The sequence below is a fragment of the Aulonocara stuartgranti genome (assembly GCF_965226115.1).
Source record: "Aulonocara stuartgranti genome assembly, chromosome: 7".
Lineage (NCBI taxonomy): Eukaryota > Metazoa > Chordata > Actinopteri > Cichliformes > Cichlidae > Aulonocara > Aulonocara stuartgranti.
This window is the reverse complement of record NC_138945.1, coordinates 36,208,277-36,233,041: the sequence shown is the minus strand read 5'-3', so window position 1 is coordinate 36,233,041 and position 24,765 is coordinate 36,208,277. Positions and strand designations below refer to the sequence as shown.

At 40.8% G+C, this 24,765-nt stretch overlaps 1 protein-coding gene across 1 annotated transcript in view; it reads right to left on the bottom strand.

Annotated features, from left to right (window-relative positions):
- Positions 1 to 23,201, bottom strand: part of rab27b (RAB27B, member RAS oncogene family) — an 81,270-nt gene extending 58,069 nt beyond the window's left edge. Inside the window, exon 1 of the mRNA XM_082538357.1 lies at positions 22,914 to 23,201. The gene's annotated coding sequence lies outside the window, so the exon portion shown is untranslated. The remainder of the gene's footprint in view (positions 1 to 22,913) is intronic.
- Positions 23,202 to 24,765: the final 1,564 nt, after the last annotated feature.

The window sequence follows — 24,765 nt, the reverse complement described above, 5'->3', positions numbered from 1 at the left end:
AAGAAGAATACTGAGTTGCATCCCAAGAACACCATACCTACTGTGAAGCATGGGGGTGGAAACATCATGCTATGGGGCTGTTTTTCTGCCAAGGGGACAGGACGACTGATCCTACCATGTGGATTCATGGATTTTTTTTTCCCCACATTGTGTCTCTCACAGTTGAAGTGTACCTCTGGTGCAAATTACTGACCTCTGTCATCATTTTAGGTGGGGGAACTTGCACAATCGGTGGCTGACTAAATACTTTTTTGCCCCACTGTAGCCACCTTTCTTTGCAAGGACACTCAAAAGCCTGCCATCCATGGATTCTGTCAGTGTTTTGATCTGTTCACCATCAACATTGCGTGCAGCAGCAACCACAGCCTCCCAGACACTGTTCAGAGAGGTGGACTGTTTTCCCTCCTTGTAAATCTCACATTTGATGATGGACCACAGGTTCTCAATGGGGTTCAGATCAGGTGAACAAGGTGGCCATGTCATTAGTTTTTCTTCTTTCATACCCTTTCTTGCCAGCCACGCTGTGGAGTACTTGGACGCGTGTGATGGAGCATTGTCCTGCATGAAAATCATGTTTTTCTTGAAGGATGCAGACTTCTTCCTGTACCACTGCTTGAAGAAGGTGTCTTCCAGAAACTGGCAGTAGGACTGGGAGTTGACTTGACTCCATCCTCAACCCGAAAAGGCCCCACAAGCTCATCTTTGATGATACCAGCCCAAACCAGTACTCCACTTCCACCTTGCTGGCGTCTGAGTCGGACTGGAGCTCTCTGCCCTTTACCAATCCAGCCACGGGCCCATCCATCTGGCCCATCAAGACTCACTCTCATTTCATCAGTCCATAAAACCTTAGAAAAACCAGTCTTGAGATATTTCTTGGCCCAGTCTTGACGTTTCAGCTTGTGTGTCTTGTTCAGTGGTGGTCGTCTTTCAGCCTTTCTTACCTTGGCCATGTCTCTGAGTATTGCACACCTTGTGCTTTTGGGCACTCCAGTGATGTTGCAGCTCTGAAATATGGCCAAACTGGTGGCAAGTGGCATCTTGGCAGCTGCACGCTTGACTTTTCTTAGTTCATGGGCAGTTATTTGGCGCCTTGGTTTTTCCACACGCTTCTTGCGACCCCGTTGACTATTTTGAATGAAACGCTTGATTGTTCGATGATCACGCTTCAGAAGCTTTGCAATTTTGAGACTGCTGCATCCCTCTGCAAGATATCTCACTACTTTTGACTTTTCTGAGCCTGTCAAGTCCTTCTTTTGACCCATTTTGCCAAAGGAAAGGAAGTTGCCTAATAATTATGCACACCTGATATAGGGTGTTGATGTCATTAGACCACACCCCTTCTCATTACAGAGATGCACATCACCTAATATGCTTCATTGGTAGTAGGCTTTCAAGCCTATACAGCTTGGAGTAAGACAACATGCATGAAGAGGATGATGTGGACAAAATACTCATTTGCCTAATAATTCTGCACTCCCTGTAGACTTCAGCCGAGATCTTGGCTGAACCAGGAGTAACTGAGTAGATGATTTTAGTGCTCTAGCGGGAATGTATGGACTAAGGAGTTCAATAAAAGGTAGCTTGTGGCTGTGTTGTTGATCATTTTAAAAGTAAGCAGCAGTATTTTAAACTGGATGCGGTATTTAATGGGTAGCCAGTGCAGGTCAGTTAGAACAGGGGTAATAGAGGCAAACCTCCCCGTGCTGCCGCGTTTTGAACAGTTTGCAGTTTATTAAGAAGGGGCAGAATGAAGACCGAAATAAAGGGAGTTGCAGTAGTCCAGCCTAAAGGTCACAAAGGCGTGAACAAGCTTTTCCAGGTCCTTATGCAGAACATAATGCCTAGCCTTAGAAATGAGACGTAGTTGGTAGAAACTAGATCTAACTACAGCGGACACTTGTTTATCAAATTTAAATGAGCTGTCCAGCAACACGCCCAAATTGCTAACAGTGTCAGAGAGGGAGCTGGCAAGGGAACCAAAGGCATCACGAAGTTGACCGCGAGGAATATTACTATCAAATACCACGATTTCAGTTTTCTTATCATTTAAGATAAGAGTCTCCTAAGAGCCATTCTTTGACCTCACACATGCACTCTCGAAAGCAGTGCAGAGACAGAGGAGGATCATCAGCTAGTTCAAAGTAGATCTGTATATCGTCAGCATAACAGTGAAAAGCGATATTGTATTTCTCAAAGATTGCACCTAGAGGGAGAAAATATACAGCGAGACGAGAATAGGGCCCAGCACAGATCCTTGAGGCACGCCACAGCAGACAGGTGCAGCGGAGGAGGAACAGGTGCCCAGGTTGACCGAGAAGGACCTATTGGAGAGGTATGATTTAAACCAATCAAGGCGACACCTCTAATGCCTACAGTATGCTCAAGCCTCACTAATAAGATGTTGTGATCCACCATGTCAAAAGCAGAGGATAAACTTGAGGGGGTAGGGACAAATAAGTAAATACTTCAGCCTACTCCTTTTCAAACAAATAATGGAATGATATTTTGTAATGATTGTGAAGGCACATGTTTGAAATGTTTGAAATAAAAATGAACTGAACTAAATCCAATAGAACTAGGACCGCAGAGCGTCCAGTATCAGCAATTAGAAGAAGATCATTAAGGACCCTAAGCAACGCTGTTTCAGTGCTGTGACGTGGTTTAAAGGCAGACTGGAATTTATCAATAATGTAATTCACATCCAAATAAGCCTGGAGTTGTAAAAGAACCATCCTCTCAAGAATTGTATACAGGAACGGGAGCTTAGAGGTCGGTCTGGATAATGCGCCCTCCATCAAAACAATAATGATTCAGAGATGGTTTTAGGAGCACAACAATGAGTTTGAGGTGTTGTCCTGGCCTCCAAGTTCTCCAGATCTCTGTCCAATCAAGCATTTGTGGGATGTGCTGGACAAACAAGTTTGCTCCATGGAGGCATCACTTTGCATCTTATAGAGCTTAAAGGATCTGTTGCTAACATCTTGGTGCCAGATATCACAGCACACTGCCAGGGTTCTAGTGGAGTCAACAGGTCAGAGGCATGGACTTTTTGGTAGCAAAAGGGGAACCAACATAATGTTAGACACGGGGCAGTTATTGTGTTATTCTGAAATGTTACCCTTTTGTTTGAGACAGCTGTCATTGCCACTTCAAAATCAACTAAAATTAACTAATGTAACTAATGTTATACCTTGTAGTGATGTTAGCAAGCTACTCATTACCCATCCTAATATTTCAATCCGCATCCTCTCAAGAAAAGATAATGTTAATAATTTAAATAAACTGTCTGCCACCATTATGGTAGTGATTGAAAACAACTTTAATAACTTTCAAACCTTAACGAAAAAGGAGCTTATGTATGGTAACGTGACATCCCCAATTGCAAGATGTTGACCAAGCATCTACCCACTCCAAAGGAAAAGATCTCCTACCCTCCTCTGTCCTTCAACCATTCAGCGTTCCTGTGTCTGCACAGTATTAGGCAAGTGGTTTAATCTTATAGTTTATTGGTATATATAATTTATATCAGCTGAAACATTGCCCCGAATAGTGACTATTCGAAAAAGAAAGAAAACAAAAAACAAAAACAAACTTCAATTCTTAGCCATTCTCACTCCAAATACAAACATCCCATTGTTCTTGCTGACAGAAAACAAATTCTAGTGGGAAAATACTCAATCTTGGCACAAATATACTATCAAACTGGCTTCTGTCTTTGCAGAGGTGCAAAGTAATGTTTGGCAATTTGCAGGTCGTAGTAGCGCCCCAATTTTAACCGCAAAGTGATGAAGTAGGAGGTGAAACAGAACTACTCAAGTTGAAATGAAGAACGCGACATGCCGCCTGACAGCAGGAATGCTACATCAGGCTCCAGATTCATTAAATTATTGATAAGAACCAATTGCTGTGGCAGGATATTGCTGTATTTGCATACAACCTCAATTTTTCTTAGATTATGATTAATATATTGTTGTTTACACTTAGAGTGAAATAATTATTATTGCAGAAGGCTAAGTGAAGTGTGCTGTTCATATTTAACTACATATCTACTATTTATTATGGCTAAGACTCCGTGATATGACTGAATCATTACCATGACCTTAAAGACAATTTTCTGATATATAGCACCATGAAAGAAACACAGTAAGCAATTATGCTTCACAGATTTATTTCTTGCAAGCTTGCAGGGAGGTCATTTGATTCATAACCACAGCAGCTTGCACTTAAGCTTGGGAGAATACAAACTTGCAGTAAGCACAGATGTCCAAGCAAGCAAGCAAGCACGCACGCACGCACGCACGCACGCACGCACGCACGCACGCACACAGAGTGATATTTCTGTGAATACCCTACATCCACTGCTGCGGGTTACATTCATTATTAATAGGCTTCAATTAGTTTGTAATCTGCTTCTTCCTTTTACAGCAAAGATTCAGGCTGCTTAGCTGTCAAATACAGACTCTGAAAACATTGAAGAATAAATAAAATTAAGCATAAAACATTTAAAACATTGTGATGTATCAGAATGTGAATATCATGTCTGCCAAAGGTTCACAAAAAACAAAGTGATGTTTTGTTTTTGTTCTTATTCTAAACCAAGAGCAATTTTCCAGCTAGAACCAGCACCACATTGCACTGATCCATCAGGATGACTTGCTTCCCAGCTTATCAGTTCCTTTCATCAATTCTGGTATGTTTTTCAAACAAGTTGCCATCACAAAAATAACAATGTCAGACTCAAAGCAAGTTTTTTTGCACACCCGAGTTACCTACATGCTTTTTTCCTACTCCATTTATGAACTTCGTTCTGATTCAAAGATGGTTGGCTTGAGGCTGAAAATCTGTGTAGACCTACTTTTTTCTACATTTAAAGCTGAATAGGAATCACTAGTGAAACTGATAAAGAAAGAAACCTAAAGAGAATTGATACTAGCACTGGTATGGGAAAAAAAAAAGTCCTGTTTAAGGTAGCCTTAAATTAAAATGTATATTAATTATCTTAGTTTATTAGCCAGTAGGTTAGCCAAACATCCAAATTTCGCTTTTGTGGATAGTTGAATCAAACTATATTTATGTGCATGCTTCATGTCAAGGGGTTTGTCTTTCAGCATTGATGTTATCTCTTATCACAGGAAACTAAAGCTGAGCTGCTGTTCAAACAGCACATCCACCGACAAAAGGTGCAAACAGAATTAAGCATTAATGTGACGTAGGCCACACTGGGACATGAATTATGGTTAATAACATTCACATAAAATAACAAACTAACCATTTTGAGACTTTTTTTTTTTTGATAAAACATGTTAGCCTAACAGCAGGTTACAAATAAACATATTAGCCAACTTAGTGGTTTCTTTGGATGATTCGCTTTGATGCAACTGTCTTCTGATTGGATGCCACTCGCAACAAAACATCACAATCTAAGGAATGTGTGGCTTTTGTGTTCATGGCCTGAGCCGTGATGGACATTTAACGTTGTACAAATGTTGTTGTCACTTATGAGGACTAAAAATTCAGATTTCATAAAACAGAATCTTCAGCAGGCCATATTTACAGTCTCTTCTATAGCAAATTATTTTCTGGAAAAATGTCTCATAAATTCCAGCAAGTGTTTAAGACATTAACAAGTAGGCTGTAATAGGCAAGGTGACAGTGTGAAAGGTGAAGATTTAACTAGCACCTTGTTCAGTTGTTTTTGTTTTGTTTTTTAAACTACATCATTTATTCTGGTGCCAGTATGCATAAGCAAAAACAATAGGTAGCAATGAATTTAATTTCTTCTTCATAAGCTTGGTTTGTTGACTAATGAGAAGGAAAATCGGCTCCAGTTAAAATTTCAAGGCAATTCTTGGACGATTTAGATTCTACACTCATTTTTAATCATCTTCTGGCTCAATTTAGCTGTGTCATTAAAGAAAGATAAATCCAAATTTTCAGAAGTGTCCTACTGAAGTGCCAAAACTGACATCTTTTCCTCCCACATAGTCACAAGGGGGGAAAGACAGAGGGAGAGAGAGAAGAAAAAAAAAAAAGAAAAAAAAAGATGGCACCCAATCACAAAATGTCAAAGCAGCAGAGTTTAATAAAGAACCACTCTGCAGGCCTGACTTCTGCCTGTCAAAGTGGAGAGAGCAGGGAGGCAATATATTAAAAAAAAAAAAAAAAGTGCAGAAAAATCAAAATGTCAAGGTTTCCCCCAAAACAAGAGGACATTAAAAATGCTTTCTAGGCCTTCTGCTTCCAGGTGCCCACATCGCTGAGTCAAAGTCTGATTGGTGCAAAGACTAAAGGGGAAAAAAAAAAAAAAAAAAAAAAATCCCTACCTGCCAAGCATGCTATAGGAAGAAAAAGGAAAAAAAAAGAAAAAAAAGAAGCCCTTGTTTGACAGACAGGCGTGTATAGGAAGAAGAACAGAAAAGAGAAAGGCAGAGGAGGGTTGTCAGAGGATAATTTAGCCTCAGACTTTCAAGCAGCAAATCAACACAGTCTATCACATGAAAGACATAAAGAAGCAAAGAAAGAACAAATGAAAGAGACAAAGAAAAGTGGAGATTGTGTTTAGTCCCACGAGCATCCTTGGCAGTGCCACATTTCTCCTTTCTTTATGGTTTATTAATTCATGGTCAGTTGATCTACCAAAAAATAAAAAAATAAAAAAAATAAAAAAATGACCTCAGCTCTCTGGCTCCCTTGTTGATTATGATGCTTTCATCTTCTAATAAGTATTAAATAATGTTCACATGTGCAGTGATTATTATGAAACATAATAAGCAGCAAGCAGCGTGAGGTCTAAAAAAAGAAGTGCTGCTCTGAATATAAAACATGGACATAGGCTCTTTCTGAAGACTGAGCACATTCACTCTAATGGCCAGCAGGAGGCGACTCCTTGGCCACATCCCTAGGTGCACAGGTATTTTGGCAAACCTAGCCTTTTCTATGCATTTTGGCTTTCGTCCACACATAAACAGCTTTTTGGATGACTCAAAACTGAGCTTCTGGAAAAACTCCTTCAAAAGTGAAGACTTTAGAAAAAAAACAAACATGTTTTTGCATTTACATGCAGACAACATCAAAGGTGTTCTAGCAAAAGTCACTGGTGTTCATCTTTATCTTCAATTCACGTCAGACTGTGTGCCATATAATTGTTTGTTGCACTACATTTCTTCAAGGTTAGGCTTATATTGCCACCTGTTGCTTTGGAGATGTTTTTTAGATGAACTTTGGGGGGGGAATGACCTTTCTTGTGATCTGTGACCTTAGCAGAAGCATTTGGGCTGGGTTTATGATCTTTATCAATGGTTTCATATCACAGTCTATTTAATAAGATATGACTTTCATTTTGGACTGAAGCTTTACCTACATATGTGGTTGCAGTACTGTCACAATGCCACAGCTACAATGGCTTCATGGTGTTATGCTTAAGCCCTGAATGTCTTTATCTTTAAATTAATGCTAGAAGTATTAATTATTGTTTAACCTGCAAAATTATTTCACAATTAATTGAATAATCAGCCAAAATTAGCGAGATGCTACCTGGTCTCATGGGTGGAAGCCACAACGCAAGCTCAGAGAAACAACACCTATACAGGGAGTGCAGAATTATTAGGCAACTTAAAAAAAACAAAATATATACCCATTTCAATTATTTATTTTTACCAGTGAAACCAATATAACATCTCCACATTCACAAATATACATTTCTGACATTCAAAAACAAATCAGCGACCAATATAGCCACCTTTCTTTGCAAGGACACTCAAAAGCCTGCCATCCATGGATTCTGTCAGTGTTTTGATCTGTTCACCATCAACATTGCGTGCAGCAGCAACCACAGCCTCCCAGACACTGTTCAGAGAGGTGGACTGTTTTCCCTCCTTGTAAATCTCACATTTGATGATGGACCACAGGTTCTCAATGGGGTTCAGATCAGGTGAACAAGGAGGCCATGTCATTAGTTTTTCTTCTTTTATACCCTTTCTTGCCAGCCACGCTGTGGAGTACTTGGACGCGTGTGATGGAGCATTGTCCTGCATGAAAATCATGTTTTTCTTGAAGGATGCAGACTTCTTCCTGTACCACTGCTTGAAGAAGGTGTCTTCCAGAAACTGGCAGTAGGACTGGGAGTTGAGCTTGACTCCATCTTCAACCCGAAAAGGCCCACAAGCTCATCTTTGATGATACCAGCTCAAACCAGTACTCCACCTCCACCTTGCTGGCGTCTGAGTCGGACTGGAGCTCTCTGCCCTTTACCAATCCAGCCACGGGCCCATCCATCTGGCCCATCAAGACTCACTCTCATTTCATCAGTCCATAAAACCTTAGAAAAACCAGTCTTGAGATATTTCTTGGCCCAGTCTTGACGTTTCAGCTTGTGTGTCTTGTTCAGTGGTGGTCGTCTTTCAGCCTTTCTTACCTTGGCCATGTCTCTGAGTATTGCACACCTTGTGCTTTTGGGCACTCCAGTGATGTTGCAGCTCTGAAATATGGCCAAACTGGTGGCAAGTGGCATCTTGGCAGCTGCACGCTTGACTTTTCTTAGTTCATGGGCAGTTATTTGGCGCCTTGGTTTTTCCACACGCTTCTTGCGACCCCGTTGACTATTTTGAATGAAACGCTTGATTGTTCGATGATCACGCTTCAGAAGCTTTGCAATTTTGAGACTGCTGCATCCCTCTGCAAGATATCTCACTACTTTTGACTTTTCTGAGCCTGTCAAGTCCTTCTTTTGACCCATTTTGCCAAAGGAAAGGAAGTTGCCTAATAATTATGGACACCTGATATAGGGTGTTGATGTCATTAGACCACACCCCTTCTCATTACAGAGATGCACATCACCTAATATGCTTCATTGGTAGTAGGCTTTCGAGCCTATACAGCTTGGAGTAAAACATGCATGACGAGGATGATGTGGACAAAATACTCATTTGCCTAATAATTCTGCACTCCCTGTATATCATGCGTAAGCCTCAGAGAACCATAGTGCCTCTTTAGTATAAGAATCGATGTTAGTCACAATCATTAACCCTTTAAGACCTACCATAGAACCAAGTTCGCCAGAGCTTATAATATATTTTTACATGCTGTGGAGCCATTTTTGGGAGCATTTCAAGTTGCTATACATCAATACAACCATTATAGCCCAAACTTTAATAATATGTCTGCATTAGGTGCATAGTAATTACATAAATTGCAAAAAAGTGCAATAAACTACAAAAAAATTGAAAATCGTTTTTGTTTTTTTAACATATATTTCTAGTTAGAGAAATTTAAGAGGCTTATCCCTCAAAACTGTAAATACAAAAAAGTTACACAAACTAGTTTCCCACCACAGGAAATTTATTTTGAGTGTCTTCATAGTTTTATTTTTGAAATACACCAATTTTTATATACTGCAGGAAAAACGAAAATAAATATTATAGTGCAAATTTGCAAAATAACAGCATATGCATCAAAATAAACTATTTCCAGCAGTGCAATATGAGTCTTAAGCATCCCAGAAACGACACAGAAAGTCATAAAGTCAAACATAACTTTTTAAAACACATAACAAGTAAAACACAAGCTCATAAGGCCCCGATCGTAAAAAACTACATTTCCGCAAAATGACGTCACTTCCGGTTTCGGGCAGGTCATGCGGTCATGTGATAGTTCGCGCTGATGGACGTAGGAAGTGTTACAAACAGCTGATGGATCGGCGAAGCGTGTTTCTGGAATATCATGTTTTTGTTGCTGCAAGTGATTTTTATGCAGTTTTTGCAAAGCTATATGTGGAAGGAAACTGTGACCTAGGACAAGCTGATGGCATAAGATGTAAGTACAACTCCTCCAGTTTCATATGCAAAAAAAATTATTGCGCTAGCTTACTTGGTTGCAGAGCTACCGGGATTTAAAAATAGTTACGCAAAACAGAGCGTGCCCGCTCCGATCGGCTGTAAAGGGTTAAAAACGGCAGTACCCAGCAAGGAGTTCCCCATCATGAGAAGTTGTAATCCTGGTATTTATGAGCAAGGATAAAAGTGGCAGCTGCAAGGAGAAAATGTACCGCCGAGCTGATTTACTGTCCAGAAGAGCAGTCTTCATTATTGATTCTTCTGTGCTTTCAGATCCTGCAGTCAGCCAAAGATTTCCTGTTCTTACCCTTTCAGTCTGTACAGCCTCCATCTCTCTGCCTAAAGCAGAGAAAAACTTTTTTTGGGCTGTATTTTAATGTGTTAGGAGGAGAGCTGACCAGCAAGTCAGTCCGGCACTAAACACTGTCACCAATAATTCAGCTTTTGCAGTCAGGACCATATATTTGGACGATGGCAATAGTTCCAGATTTTGACCTCTTTACACCACCGTGAAAATTGGATAAAAATTGAGCAACTAAGATGTGACTGAAGAAAAGTCATAACCCTGAAAAGTAAACTGAAAACTGATAAGTGTTACAGCCAGATGTGGCCTGCTCTCTATTCATTTAGAGGAAATTAAGGAGATAAAAATCGCATCTGGAACCTTTAAGTAGGGCTGCTCGATTATGGCAAAAATGATAATCACGATTATTTTCACTGAAATTGAGATCACGATTATTTGACGATATTTATTTAACCCTTTAAGACCTACTATAGAACCAAGTCCACCAGAGCTTATATTATTTTTTTTTTTTTTTTTTTTTTTTACATGCTGTAGTGCCATTTGTGGGAGCATTTCAAGTTGCTATACATCAATACAACTGTTATAGCCCATATTTTAATAATATGCATGCATTAAGTCCATAGTAATTACATAAATTGCAAAAAAGTGCAATAAACTACAAAAAAAAATTGAAAATCGCTTTTGATTTGTTTACATATATTTCTACTTGGAGAAATTTAAGAGGTTTATCCCTCAAAACTTTAAATACAATAAAGTTGCAAAAAATAGTTTACAACAACAGGAAATTTATTTTGAGTGTCTTCATAGTTTTATTTTGGAGATACAGCAATTTTTATATACTGCAGGAAAAACAAAAAACAATCCTATGATGCAAATTTGCAAAGAAAACAGCATGTGCATCATTTCACTGTGGGAAGTGTTACGAACAGCTGATAGGAACGGCAAAACGTGTTTCTGGAATATTATGTTTTTGTTCCTGCAAGCGCTTTTTATGCAATTTTTGCAAAGCTATATGTGGAACGAAACCGTGACCGAGGACAAGCTGATGGCATCAGATGTAAGTACAACTCCTCCGGTTTCATATGCAAAACAAATTATTGCGCTAGCTTACACGGTTCAGGTTCTACAGGGATTTAACAATAGTTACGCAAAACGGAGCGTGCTGCTCTGACCGGCTTTAAAGGGTTAACAATGACTTTAAAAAAATAATATAAAATAGTATGCAACACCACTGAAGTTTTTTTTTTTTAAACTCTTTTCAACCAACGGCAGTCACTCTCCAAATAACTTCTGCTTAGCTTTCCGAGCTTCCCTCGGGTCCTCTTAATCAGCGGTCTCCAACCTTTTTTGCGCCACGGACCGGTTTATGCCCGACAATATTTTCACGGACCGGCCTTTAAGGTGTCGCGGATAAATGAGGGAGGGGCTAATAATCGGCTCAGTCATTTTTAATGATCGTTGAAAGCCCAGATCGTAATCGTGATTAAAATTCGATTAATTGAGCAGCCCTACCTTTAAGTGTTGAATCTGTATCAGATCGCTGTTCATCTCAATAGAGAAGACTCACAGGTTCCACACTTAAGAAAATAAACCTTGCAGCAGTTTGTGCAGTTACTTAAATTTTTCTGGTGAGGACAATATTGTAAAAAAAATATATATATATTTTTTTTTAAATAGCATTGTTCAGATATTATGAGATTCTTTGTATGTATGGTAGTCCATGTTTGGCATCCCATGCCTTTGAAATCCTCCTCTCTCATCCTGTTTATCCAGCTGTAAATTATACAGACTGACTGGCTGAACCGAGTGAGACCCTTGAGATCAAATCGTTAACCTGAATGTGTCACAGCATCTTTATCCTCAAACCAAAATACAACTCGAAAAACTACAGAGAGTTTAACTATACACAGGTTTGTGACTGGTCACTGGCACCAGTTTTCATTATTAACCAATTTACTGTTTTCTCTTTCATTTGTAAAGGCAATTTACCAGTTATTAAACTAACTGCATCAGTTAACAGTCTAACAACTGTGTTGATAATTGTAAAAATATGGCATTGTAGGGAGCGCTGTTTTGAATTTAATCAAGTGAGCTCAGTCAGTCACAAGAGAGAGAGGAAAAAAAATTTAAAAAAAAAAAAAAGAGAAAATGTTACGTTTCAAGGATGTTTTGAACCAAAAAGCAGATGTCTACATTCACTTGGGTCCCTGACAGCTGCTAAACAGTCACAATACAACAGCTGGAACAAATTTTAAAGTATAGCACATCCAACTCATGTCTTAATGGAAGACACATTAAACATTTGTTAATATGTCACCAAAGTAAAAACCAGCCTTCAGTTACTGATAATATTTCTCTGTGATAAAGCTATGAATACAGTAGGGGTGGGCGTTATAAACGGTATATGGTAGAAACGATATAAATTTGGCCAACGGTAGAGATTTTGACTATACCACTCTACCAGAAGCCTTGGATGAACCGGGATGTTCGTCTCCTCCTGAAAGCCCGCAAGACCTCCTTTAGGTCAGGAGATGCACACGCCTACAGTACAGCTAGGGCTAAGCTAAAGAGGGGTATCAAAAAAGCCAAACGCTATTACGAAAAGAAGGTAGAAGAAGACTTCTCCAACTCCAACTCCCGACGCATGTGCCAAGGACTCCAGACCATTACAGACTACAGGACCACCAAACCCTCCCCCGCATCCTCTGATGTCTCCTTCCTCAACGAGCTCAACAACTTTTATGCTTGTTTTGAGCGAGGGAATTCCAACAACTACAACCAAAGCAGACGTGACGCTGGACCACCACCCACTGACTCTCTCCCCCACTGATGTAGGAGTGGTGCTGAGCAGGATCAATGTCCACAAGGCTGTAGGTCCTGACGGCATCCCTGGGCGTGTTCTCAGAGCGTGTTCTGGGGAGCTTGCAGGAGTGCTGACAGACATATTCAACCTGTCCTTGGCCCACGCTGTGGTACCGGCCTGCTTCAAATCCACCTCCATCGTCCCGATACCCAAAAATTCCAACCCATCAAGCCTCAATGACTACCGCCCAGTAGCACTCACCCCCATCATCACTAAGTGCTTAGAGTAGCTGGTCCTAGCACACTTCAAATCCTGTCTCCCCCCACCCTGGACCCCCACCAATTCGCATACCGCCAGAACAGGAGCACAGAGGATGCAGTCTCCATCGCACTGCACTCTGTCCCCTCACACCTGGACAATAACAACACCTACGCCAGAATGCTGTTTACAGAGTTCATTTCAGCATTCAATACAATCCTCCCCTCACAACTCATCAGGAAACTGACAGACCTAGGCATCAGTTCCCTCATGTGTAACCGGCCCCAACATGTCCGGCTGGATAACCACTGCTCATCTACAATCACAATGAACACCGGTGTACCACAAGGCTGTGTGATGAGCCCTTTCCTCTACTCCCTATTTACCCATGACTGCAGACCTGCCGATGGTTCCAACATCATCATTAAGTTTGTAGATGACACCACGGTGATTGGCTTCATCAGTGACAACGATGAGGCCGCCTACAGGGAGGAGGTGGATCATCTGGCTGAGTGGTGCGACACAAACAACCTGCTGCTCAACACTGAGAAGACCAAGGAGCTCATCGTGGACTACAGGAGGAATGCTGACCCACATCCACCCATCCACATTAAGGGGACGGCTGTGGAGCGTGTGAGCAGCTTCAAGTTCCTGGGTGTCCACATCTCCGAGGATCTCATCTGGATGACCAACTGCTCCAAGCTGGTCAAGAAGGCTCACCAGCGCCTCTTCTTCCTGAGGAAGAACCACCTGTCCACAGACATCCTGGTGAACTTCTATTGTTGCACCATCGAGAGCATCCTGACCAACTGTATAACAGTCTGGTACGGGAACTGCTCTGCCTCGGACCGGAAGGCGTTGCAGAGGGTCGTGAAAACTGCCCAGCGCATCGCCGGGCAGGGATAGCTCAGTAGGTAGAGTGGTGGCCCCATGATCGGAAGGTCGGGGGTTCGACTCCACTGAACGGCTACCCTGAGGTACCCCTGAGCAAGGTACCGTCCCTACACACTGCTCCCAGGGCGCTGCACTGGTGGCTGCCCACTGCTTCACTGGGTGAATGGGTTAAATGCAGAGGAACTATTTCCCTATGGGGACTAACACATACACTTTACACTTCCTGCCATAAAGGAAATCTACAGGAAGCGGTGTCTGAAAAGGGCTGGGAAAATCATCAGAGACCCCAGTCACCCATCACATGGACTCTTCACCCTCCTGCCCTCTGGGAGGCGCTACAGGAGCCTCCGGACTAAGACCACCAGGTACCGGAACAGCTTCTTCCCCACAGCTGTCAGACTCCTCAACTCTGCCTCCTGATATCTGACCCACGTTAACACATGGACTGAACATACACACACCCACAATGGACAACTGTACCCTCAAACACACAATAATAACATGGACTGAACCACCACTCACAACCACCAGCACTTTATATAGCCTCTGTAGAAATTATCCACATATCTCACTTATCTTAACTGTCATTGTAACATACCTATAACAGACCCATTTCTGTAATATATCTATATACCTATATCGTTGCTAATATATATTTTGTAATATATCTATATCATGGCTAAAGCACTTCTGGATGGATGCAAACTGCATTTCGTTGTCTTGTACTTGTGACGTGTGCAATGACAATAAAGTTGAATTCTATTCTATCCTACCGCAATAGCGCATGTTGATGGTGTCATCAAGCTGCACCTGTTTTGGTCGAAAGCATTACAGCGGCTGCAAACAACATCTGCAAATTATGCCGGACGACAGTAATAGCAAAGAGATGAAGCACTTTTGGAATATGGGGAAAGCCAAAAACTGCCCTTTCTCCACTTCCGTACCATTGATTCATTAAAGCTGAATTCTCTCGCAGCTGCTCTATTCCCATGTTGCAATATTATTAATGACAAACCTCGTATTGTGGATGGATTATCTCAGTTGTTCTCCTGACTGAAGTTTGGTCAGTTTATAGCATCCTGCCATGCGATTACATTTGCTACCAGAAACCCTCACGTTAACCTTTAGCGAGTGGAAAAAAGTTAGCGTTCATCCTCCAGTTGCACTGTGCTAATGTTATACTAACGTAGCTGTTTTGCTAGCGATCACGTAGCACATCATTATATACCAGCTAGTCCAACTTCAATAACCCTACAAAAGTCACTTCATTAATGTCGGAAGTGATAGCAGAGCTGTACTTTAATTTTTTTCAGAAATCTCTCAGTCAGAACATGGCATATCATGTTTAGATGGAAACTAGCGAGCTAACTTCCTGTTAACTTCTAACTCTGTTAAATTTAATAACTTCTTTTGTCATGCATCCGTGGATATTAAACTTAATTGTTACACCTGGTAAAGCAGCAACACTGATCATTTTATTAAAGATGAAAGAATTTAGACAGTTTTTAACTCTCAGTGATGCTTCAGTGTTCGTTTGACTTTGGGACTTGAAGCGGACGGAGCTTTGGACCCAGATTACTCCACAAGGCTCCTGACTACGGCAGCCGTAATGCTCCGGAAATCCATCAAACGGTGCGGCTTTCAGATTTCTGCGCGCCGTGTACTACAGTAAGCGCAACCAGAATTCATACATAAGGCACTGTCGACTTTGAGAAAATGGGGAAAAAGTAAATAAAAAAATTTTTTTTAAAAAGTGTTATACAAAAGAAAAGACTATCGCGATATATATCGTTACTGCACACGCTTCAAATTATACCGTGATATGGATTTTAGGCCATATCGCCCAGCCCTAGAATACAGTCATTAAAACACCCAAGCAGAAAGATTAATCGCGTGTACGGCTTTAACAAACTATTAATTCAATTTCTGAATATGTTGATTTGTGTTTAATATGTGAACATTTTCAGTCTGTTTCAAACCACAGATCGGTGTTTAAACTCACCAGCATTTAAAATAATGGTCATGCTAACCAATATTAGCACTACTAAAACATCAAGCTAAAGAGCTAATGATTTTAAAAAAGGGGAAACTTAAATATTAGCAATATTAGCATAAGCGGGTTCCTATTCAGTAAAATACACTTGATTTACTTAATTATCAATTATATTTCTCAACACACAGCAATTTGGTGTTTTTGAGACACTGAAAACACAGAACTGTTTATACCAAGGTTAAGTAAAGCTAAACTAAAAACTAAAACTAGATGTGACAACACAAGTCACAAGTTTAGTAAACTAAAATAAGAGATTTTAAATGAAAAATAGACGTCATCACTGAAAAAAAGTGAAACTGAAATGATTTTGTGAACTTGAAAAACTAAATTAAAAATCAGTCAATGAAAAACAAAATTTAAAATAATTTATGAAGCTTTAAGCAGACAACCATTGGATAGGTTTAATGGGAGACAAGCATTTGTTTGTGTGTGCGCATGTGTGTGAGTGTTACCTCTTGACAACTTTCTTGCCACATTTGCCATTTTGCTTTGCCTTAATCCTCGAAACTTTGAGCCATCACCGATTCATGGATCCAGATAGAACATTTTTTCAGGCTGGCTGATCATTTCGATGATCATTTTGGTGGCATCTTCTTCAGTGGTTTTCTACACATTTTGTGCCCAAGCCACACCAAAAGGAAAGCCAAATGGCTTTTAGGCGTACTTTTTCAAATCTGCGCTTCACTGGTATCGAAATCGCCTGCATCAGCCTTATCAGACACTTTCACATAAAGCTGCCTCAACATTCTTTTAGGGTTTTACTCAGTAGGGATGTTTGGGTTCCTAGTGCCTCTTCAGTTTGCTTCCTACCATGATACCATCAGCTCCTCTCAGCAGATGATACACTTGGGCTGAGAGCTTTTCACTTCCAATAGACCAGTAGCTTCACAATGTTTTTTACTGACTGTTTGATTTTCCACTCATACATTTTCTATCCTCATGACCATCTCTCAGGGTCTTGATGTGTTACACTTTAATATTTTCGCCTCTTGAGTCACTGCACAAAAGAACATGGGTTCCTTATGACAAGGTTTTTTTTCTTTAACAGCTTGCAGGCTATTAACAAACGAGTGCCTGCAAAATACAGTACAGTAAATAAAAAGTTCCTTCATAACATTTTGTGCAATAATGTATGACAAAATCCCACGGTACACCTGGACTCGCGTCAAGGCAGACTAGTGTGCCATAACACTCCATTTGGGAACTGTTGTTGTACAACAATTTAAATGCCTTTTGAGTCAGTAATTAAAAGATAAAAATGTATACAGTGAAGGCAGGTTCGGCATCCCAAGGATATTTAACAGTAATCACTTTCAGCCCTGTGCTATCTGCACCTCAAGCCTTGCAGCCCTTTGGTGTGAGTCATTTAGTCTCTGATATGCAGCAGATGACTTATGCAAAGGAAGGTCCAGAGAACGAACTGGAATTCTAAAGTAAAAATAAAACTGAAGTGCTTCTGCGCATCATAAGCACATAAATTTGTGATAAATCACAGAGATACACTTAATTATCCATGACAGGTCTGGTGTGCCAGTCAGCTCTTTAACGCTGTAAAATAAACGTGGGATCTTTGGATCCAGCCAGCAATTGAGCTTCAACTCAACTCGATTATTTCTGCCAGGAAACATTTGTATAACTAAAAGTTAATTCTCCTGACAGACCATACTCTCAGGAAAGCCAACACGCAGACACCATGCTCGACCTGAAGAGGAGTGTTTCTGCAGCAAGGCCCTTGCTATCAAGTGGAAATCTTATCTATGCATTAATCATCTTAGGAAGGCTGAATCCTGCTGTTTCTGGTCGATACACTGCAGGTGGGTGGCAGGAGGAAGAAGAGGAGGAGAGGGAGGGAGTGACAGAGAGCCAGAAGAAAAGGGCAGAGTGGTTAGGGAGACTGTCTTGGAGGCAAAAGGTCACTGTGAATCATCACAGCAAAACACCTAACGTGAGCGCCCCTATTCTTCCCGGATAAACCTCAAAGGTACCAACTGCATTTTCAGACTTTAGAACGGAAGCTGCCAATACAACTCGGGAAATGGCATGAAACTTCCATAAGCCTGTATATCTTGAAATCGGTCTAATCCAACTGTGATTCCATATGATTGTTACCTCAGACCAGCAACACAGAAATTATGGAGGACCAGAGAAAACTGTTAGCCCTCAAGTTTTTTCAAAAGCAGGACAAACTGTAAGCTTCCACAGAAAACCCATCCAAGCACAAAGAACACTACAGATAGAAAGAAAGATCCAATATTTAAGTGCCTTAAACCAGCACTGCTTTTAACTGACACCAGGTGGCAATGCCTGTGGTTGGAAAGCGATTTCTGGTGCTATTAAAGCCTACAGGGAAACTGCTTTGACCTCACTGACTCTCTTGACTGCTGGTTGGCACTGTGCTGCCTCTTCAAATCTTAAATCTTAAAGTAGAGTTAGGAGTGAGAGATCCAGATCATGGAACCTGCAGATCTCTGCGATACCGCATCTTTGGTAAAACTGAAGATTTTGAGCGCCTGGGAACGAGAATAGTTTGATGTTGCATGAACCATAAAACAGCATTTATAGCCCAGCCTAGTTTGCAATGCACATTTCAGATGAGACTTTAAAATAAAGAGAAGTTAATGAAGGAGAGTACAAAACACAAACATGAAAAACCTGATTATTTATGACTTAACCCACTTTAAAAGCATTTCTGCTTCAGATTCAGTTGGGATGCTTTGTGAGTTTGCCCAGGTAAGAGAAACCATTTGTCCAAATTAGGATTTATTGACACCTTAAAAATTCCCACTGGACACTCCTCATGTTACTGACCCAGAAACTGTGATTAACAGGTGAGCAACCAGGTCACTGACAAGATGAATTTAAAGGTTTCTGCACACAAATCTACAGACCTCTATGCTTCAGATGCATTACTATACTTAGAAAAATAACACTATGCGTGTGTCCACAGAGAGTGTCAAATGGATTCGGGCTGGTTGATATGTTTAAGTTTTCCAGTCAGCTGCTGCGATCCCAATATCCAGAGATTACGACCATTTTTCAAAGACGACAACCACGGAAAAAACTTTATGGTACAAAAACATCTAATGTCACCAGTTTAGGATTATTATACACAGACCTAACCAAAGCACTCAGAAGGATGCCTTACAACCTCGAAATAATCAAGTGGCAACAGCACAGGCTTTTAAATGGGGAGGAAGTACAACCACACAGTTTTCTAAAATTGTTCTCAAACAAGAACTTTTCAGAAACGCTCACATTTTCTATTAAATGTTACCTGCTATTTATTTAGCAGGCTGAATTCTGAAAAGATCAGGCCATTAAATACAATAGGAAAAAAAAAAATAACCAAGCCTGCTGCTAGCAGCAGATAGCTTCACCGAAAAGTGTTCAACCCTAGCACTGAGTCTCATGGTGACAAAATTTCATGTCATGTGAGCTTCTTTAAGACAATGAAATGTGATGAGATTCTCTCTCTTACCTTTATTGTGACCTCATGTCTAAAGTCTGAATTGTTCATTTAAATCTTTATAACTGGATGATCGTCATAGATGCTGCTTGTGATCAAGAGGTTACGCCACAACTCGATAATGGAGCATGAAATAACAAGATGCCTCTAAACGCATGCAAGTTTGCTTTTACAACTCAGATGATCAATCTTTATATTTAACTCCGCTTCTGTCACAGACGAATTGCTGCACAAACGTGAAGTGTAACGCACGGGCTGTCATGTCATCTTCCCATGAACTGTAAAAGAGCCCCGTTTTACTCATATCCAGTAAATGGAATTTAACCATGTCCCATCTCAGAGCCTCCCTTTGTAGAAGTATATTTCATGCACCCACATGTCACACTGTGGCATTTCTGTGACTCACAGCTGATCTGGGGTCACATTTAGGGATTAATATTCAGTGAAATTCTATACGTAATTTACATTGCACATTTTACCCCTCAGCTGAATTACTGAAATCTAAGAAGGATTTTTAGCTAACAGACATACACAGGCATTGCTTGGCTTTGTTGAAGATTAAAAATTCACTGACCAGTTTTTCTGTATCAGTAGTTCACATCACAGCAGACCTGACAGCACAAGCAAAGAGCAACTTTTCCCTTCGCCTCATTCGTCTTTATTAATTTGTCTTTTTATGAAATTTGACCAAATGAATAGCAACTCTAAGGAAGCCGAGGCCTTTAGTGTGCACACTAACACCAGCACAGATAACAGGCCGGCAAGTCAGATGTTATTTGTAATTTCCATTATGAGCCTATCAGCAAGAAATCAGCTTGGATTCACTCTGCAGAAACAATAAAGCTGCCAGCAGCTCGGGGGATGCCGACCGCATTACCCATCCAATAAAGGCTGCTTCCGCTAATTACCTCTGCTCCTTCCATCTTTGTTTACAAACTGATTTATGAGTCAACAAAGACTCCAAGAAGAAAATACTCATTACTGTCACACCTCCTCATCTGTGTGTGGACATGAAATATCATTTTCAAATTAGGTGAATTTACCTGGATTTAAAGCAAATGAAAAAATTGTAATTGTTTGCATAGGCCAGCAAGACTTCTATTCCCTTTACCTTATTTAAATTATGCACATTGACAATGAGTAGGAGAGTCATTTTCATATTTTTGTTTAATAAGAAGATCTCCATTTGAGCCCTGGGAAGAGAAATGAATCTTTTGGGGTTGCATCAGGAAGGCGGAGGGTATAAAAGTCTGCATAATCAAAAATGCGGAGCCACCCACTGTGGGGACCCCTTGTGAATAGAGTACCCACTGAAAGTGGCTTCTAAATTATAGTAAAACTGAATATTAATTACCTCACCGGGACGTTTAACGCAGTTTGTCTGCGCTTGATTATGATGATATTGTTTCTATGCATGCTTCCATATCGACATTGAAACCTCGAGTCTGTTTCACAATGCATTGCAATTCATCACAGGTGGTTCTTTTCATACTCACCATTGTATCTTTTATGAAGAAGTGGGATGATGCTCCCTAGCAAACTGAAGAGAGGGTGCTTGTCTGCTTACCAGAGGGGCCGATGGCGCGATATGGCAGCCTCGCTTCTGTCAGTCTGCCCCAGGGCAGCTGTGGCTACAACTGTAGCTGCCTCCACCAGTGCGTGAATGTGAGAGTGAATGAATAATGGAATTGTAAAGCGCTTTGGGTGCCTTGAAAAGCGCTATATAAATCCAATCCATTATTATTATTATTATTATTATTACCTCAACTCCTTGACTGAATTTAAATAAAGTACCTACAATGTCAGGTTTCAGGACATTTAAACATCATCTGTAGCTCGTGTTCACACTGAGCTTGGGAAAACTGGATTCAGATTCATTGCTGCCTATAAATGGAACAAGCTCCAAAGAACTATTAAGCTGCATTCTCTGTAGGGTTTTACGTTTGTCTATCTGCAACTGTTCTTGTACGAGTTGGTCTTCATTTGTGTGTATAATGCATTTGTCCCTTAACTGTGCAGCTCTTTGTGTCAGTTTTTGAATGTTGCATGTGTATGTTTGTATGCAGTCCTCTCTTGAAAAAGAGATCTCAATCTTAGTTAGCTTACCTGTTAGGATTTAATAATAAAAGGCTAACCTTTATGTTTAAATTCCATTATGGAAAAAGAGAAATTTTACACAGAAGATAAAAGGTAAATGGACTGGTACTTATACATCACCTTGCTACTCTTGATCCCTTTGAGGCACTTTCTTACTACATGCATGATTACAGTGCAGCAGGCCAAAGGTAGGAGTACACTTTAGTTGAGGTCGCCAGTCGATCACACGCTGATATAATTCCCATAAAAATTTCTGATACCGATTCCTGCTGAGACTGTTGTTCTTCAGCTACAAGGGTACAATTAGATTTAAAGAAACACATTTCTAAATAATATTTCAGGGAGACAGAGGAGATGCAAACACATAACCTTCCAGTTAATAATGGCTGTTCCATGTTGATTCTAACAGGTAAATAATGCCAGGTTATCTTATACTTTCTGATTTTAGCTCATATTAATTTAAGGCCACCCTTACCTCTGACTGAGTGCCCCTGGCAAACAGAAGGTTTGAACAGCAGGTGGGTGAGGTTTCTGTGCTTACAGCCAAAAGTGACATCATACAGAGCCAAGAATAACTCATTAAAATAAACTTTCGGAAACAGAGTCTTCTATGCAGGCTACACCAAACTGTGGTTCGCTTTCTGGTGGCTTCAGCAGGCCACTGCTTTGTGGGAAAAAGAAAACAAACCCCACACATGAAAAGGTTCAAAGCAAACTGTTGCTGTAAAGTTGGAGCCGCACCGTTGTGCAAGACATCGCTTTATCTTTCGCATTTACCGGAAGCACAGCTTCAAACCTGAGGTTTAACGCAGCATTTCTGAATTTCACTCTCACACACCTGCCTGTCAGGTGAAGCAGCTATCACGTCACTTATTTGCACGTGCGTGAACACCCACGCAGACTCCAACTACGATCACAGTGCACGCGGACTCCAAAGAGGAAAATGCACGAGAGTCGTTTGCGTAAATGGCGTAGAGGTGCAGCGGGCTGATAACAGACTGTTGGTCTGGAGGCTGCAGACACTTTGCTCCTCAGCAGATCCTCCAGCAGCCCTGCGCCGGGGCTATGACTCATACCGCCTGCCTGCTACCGATGCTGGACACGACAAGTAACACGCACCGAACACCAACAAGCAAACACGCGTCTGCGCCAGGCACCAGCCGAGCCCGCAGGAAACATTCCGCTCTTTTCTTTTTGCCACTCACCTTTCTTTGACGTTACAGAAACAAACTCAGATCCTCCTCTCAGGTGTCTGCTTCTGCCTGGCCAGTTCGTCTCCTCCTCCTCCTCCGAGACGTCGCATCGCTCCCACAGTCCTGTTCGAGGGGTAAATCCGGGCAGAGATCAGCAGCCTGCCCGGAGCGCAGCGTGATGTCCCAGCGGGCTGTTTGTTGGAGCTACAGGCTGGGGACAGCTCGAGAGTACCTCTGAGAGTCCTGCGAGTCTGATGGATGTCGCACGGCTTCCTTTAGGGTGGAGAATAGACGATCGAGCTGCTTTCAGGGACTCTCTGTGACCTCGGATTTTTCATCTTTTTGGCTAAGACGTGCATCGATGTGCCCATACTGTGACTAAATATCAATAAGTTTTTGTGTTGATATTATTATGTGATATGTTCTATATAACAAGCACGTTATTGGTAGCGCACTCAATAATAAAAATACAACATATTAGTTTCATTATATGGAATGCCATTTATGCCAATTTAAAGACATAAATACACAATAAATATTAGGCAAATAATTCTGGAACTGTGCTATGAAAGTCCACTTTGATAATGCTGATATAAAAAGATACTTAAAGTGTACAAAAAATGCTTGTATGAATGGGTGTAAATAGGTGAACAAGGCAAAGAGCGCTCCAATAAAAGTAGAAAAGCACTACATAAAAACCAGTCCATTTACCGTACATTCAGTGCCTTCACACACACACACACGCATACCTTCATACATGTCACTACCAAGCACTTATGTGCAGAATCTCTCTCTCTCTCTCTCACACACACACACACACACACACACACACACACACCTTCATACACCAAGTGACTTTTTGCACAATACTCCATCTTTTGCACATTTCTATTGTACTGTAGTGTAATTGTACATTGCACTTTATGTAGTTCTGCGTTGATTGTGTCTTATATGTCATATGTAGCACAATGGTCTTGGAGGAACGCTGTCTCGTTTCACTGTGTACTGTACCACTGCACATGGTTGGAATGACAATAAAACCACTTGACTTGACTTGTATTTATTCCAGGTTTTGGGGGCTTGTAAATGGAAAAAACTGCAGCTTCTTTAATTCCATTTGAAAATGAATCCAAAAGCAAGTAAATTCCCAAAGACTTCCATGTTAAAAGTTTTAACTTTACTGCATTAAAAAAAACACCTGCGGAGGTTTAATATTTGTAAAACATCCCAGTGTGCTGTCAATACAAGTGAAGCTGAACTTGCTGCGAATAAATATCAACCTACTTTACAGAAACACAGGAAGGAGATGATACAGAGCCTGCAGATGTTTGATTAGTGAATCATAAAACATGTTTTTGGGGGTCATGTGACCTTTAATTAAACAAGAGAGGCCACCAAGACCACGCCCACCTTTAAAGGAATGCCATGATAACAATGCAAATCAATCAATGAAAGCAAAAACATAAAAAGCAAAATCAAAAGAACACATCAACATAAGGGACGTTTAAAGAAAACACATGCGTTCACACTGCTCAGTGCCCCACATGGGATTTCAATTGATTAAAAGGGATTAGCATATCTAATTTTACAAGCTTCTCCAGATTGTTCCACTTGTGTGAGGCACCGTAATAGGAAGCCAATTTGCTGCTCATAATGTGAACAGAAAAGCTTTTGAAACATATGTTTGGTTGTTGTTGTTTTTTTTTCTTTAATCTACCAGTTCTGCTGTTCCTCAGCTTTTCTGTTGTCCCTTGATGTTTGAAGCTCTTCTGCATAAAATCCACCATCTTTATCAGGAAATGTAGCAGATGCTGTCATCTGACAATAGAACCAGGTTTCATGATTACTATGCATTCTTCAATCC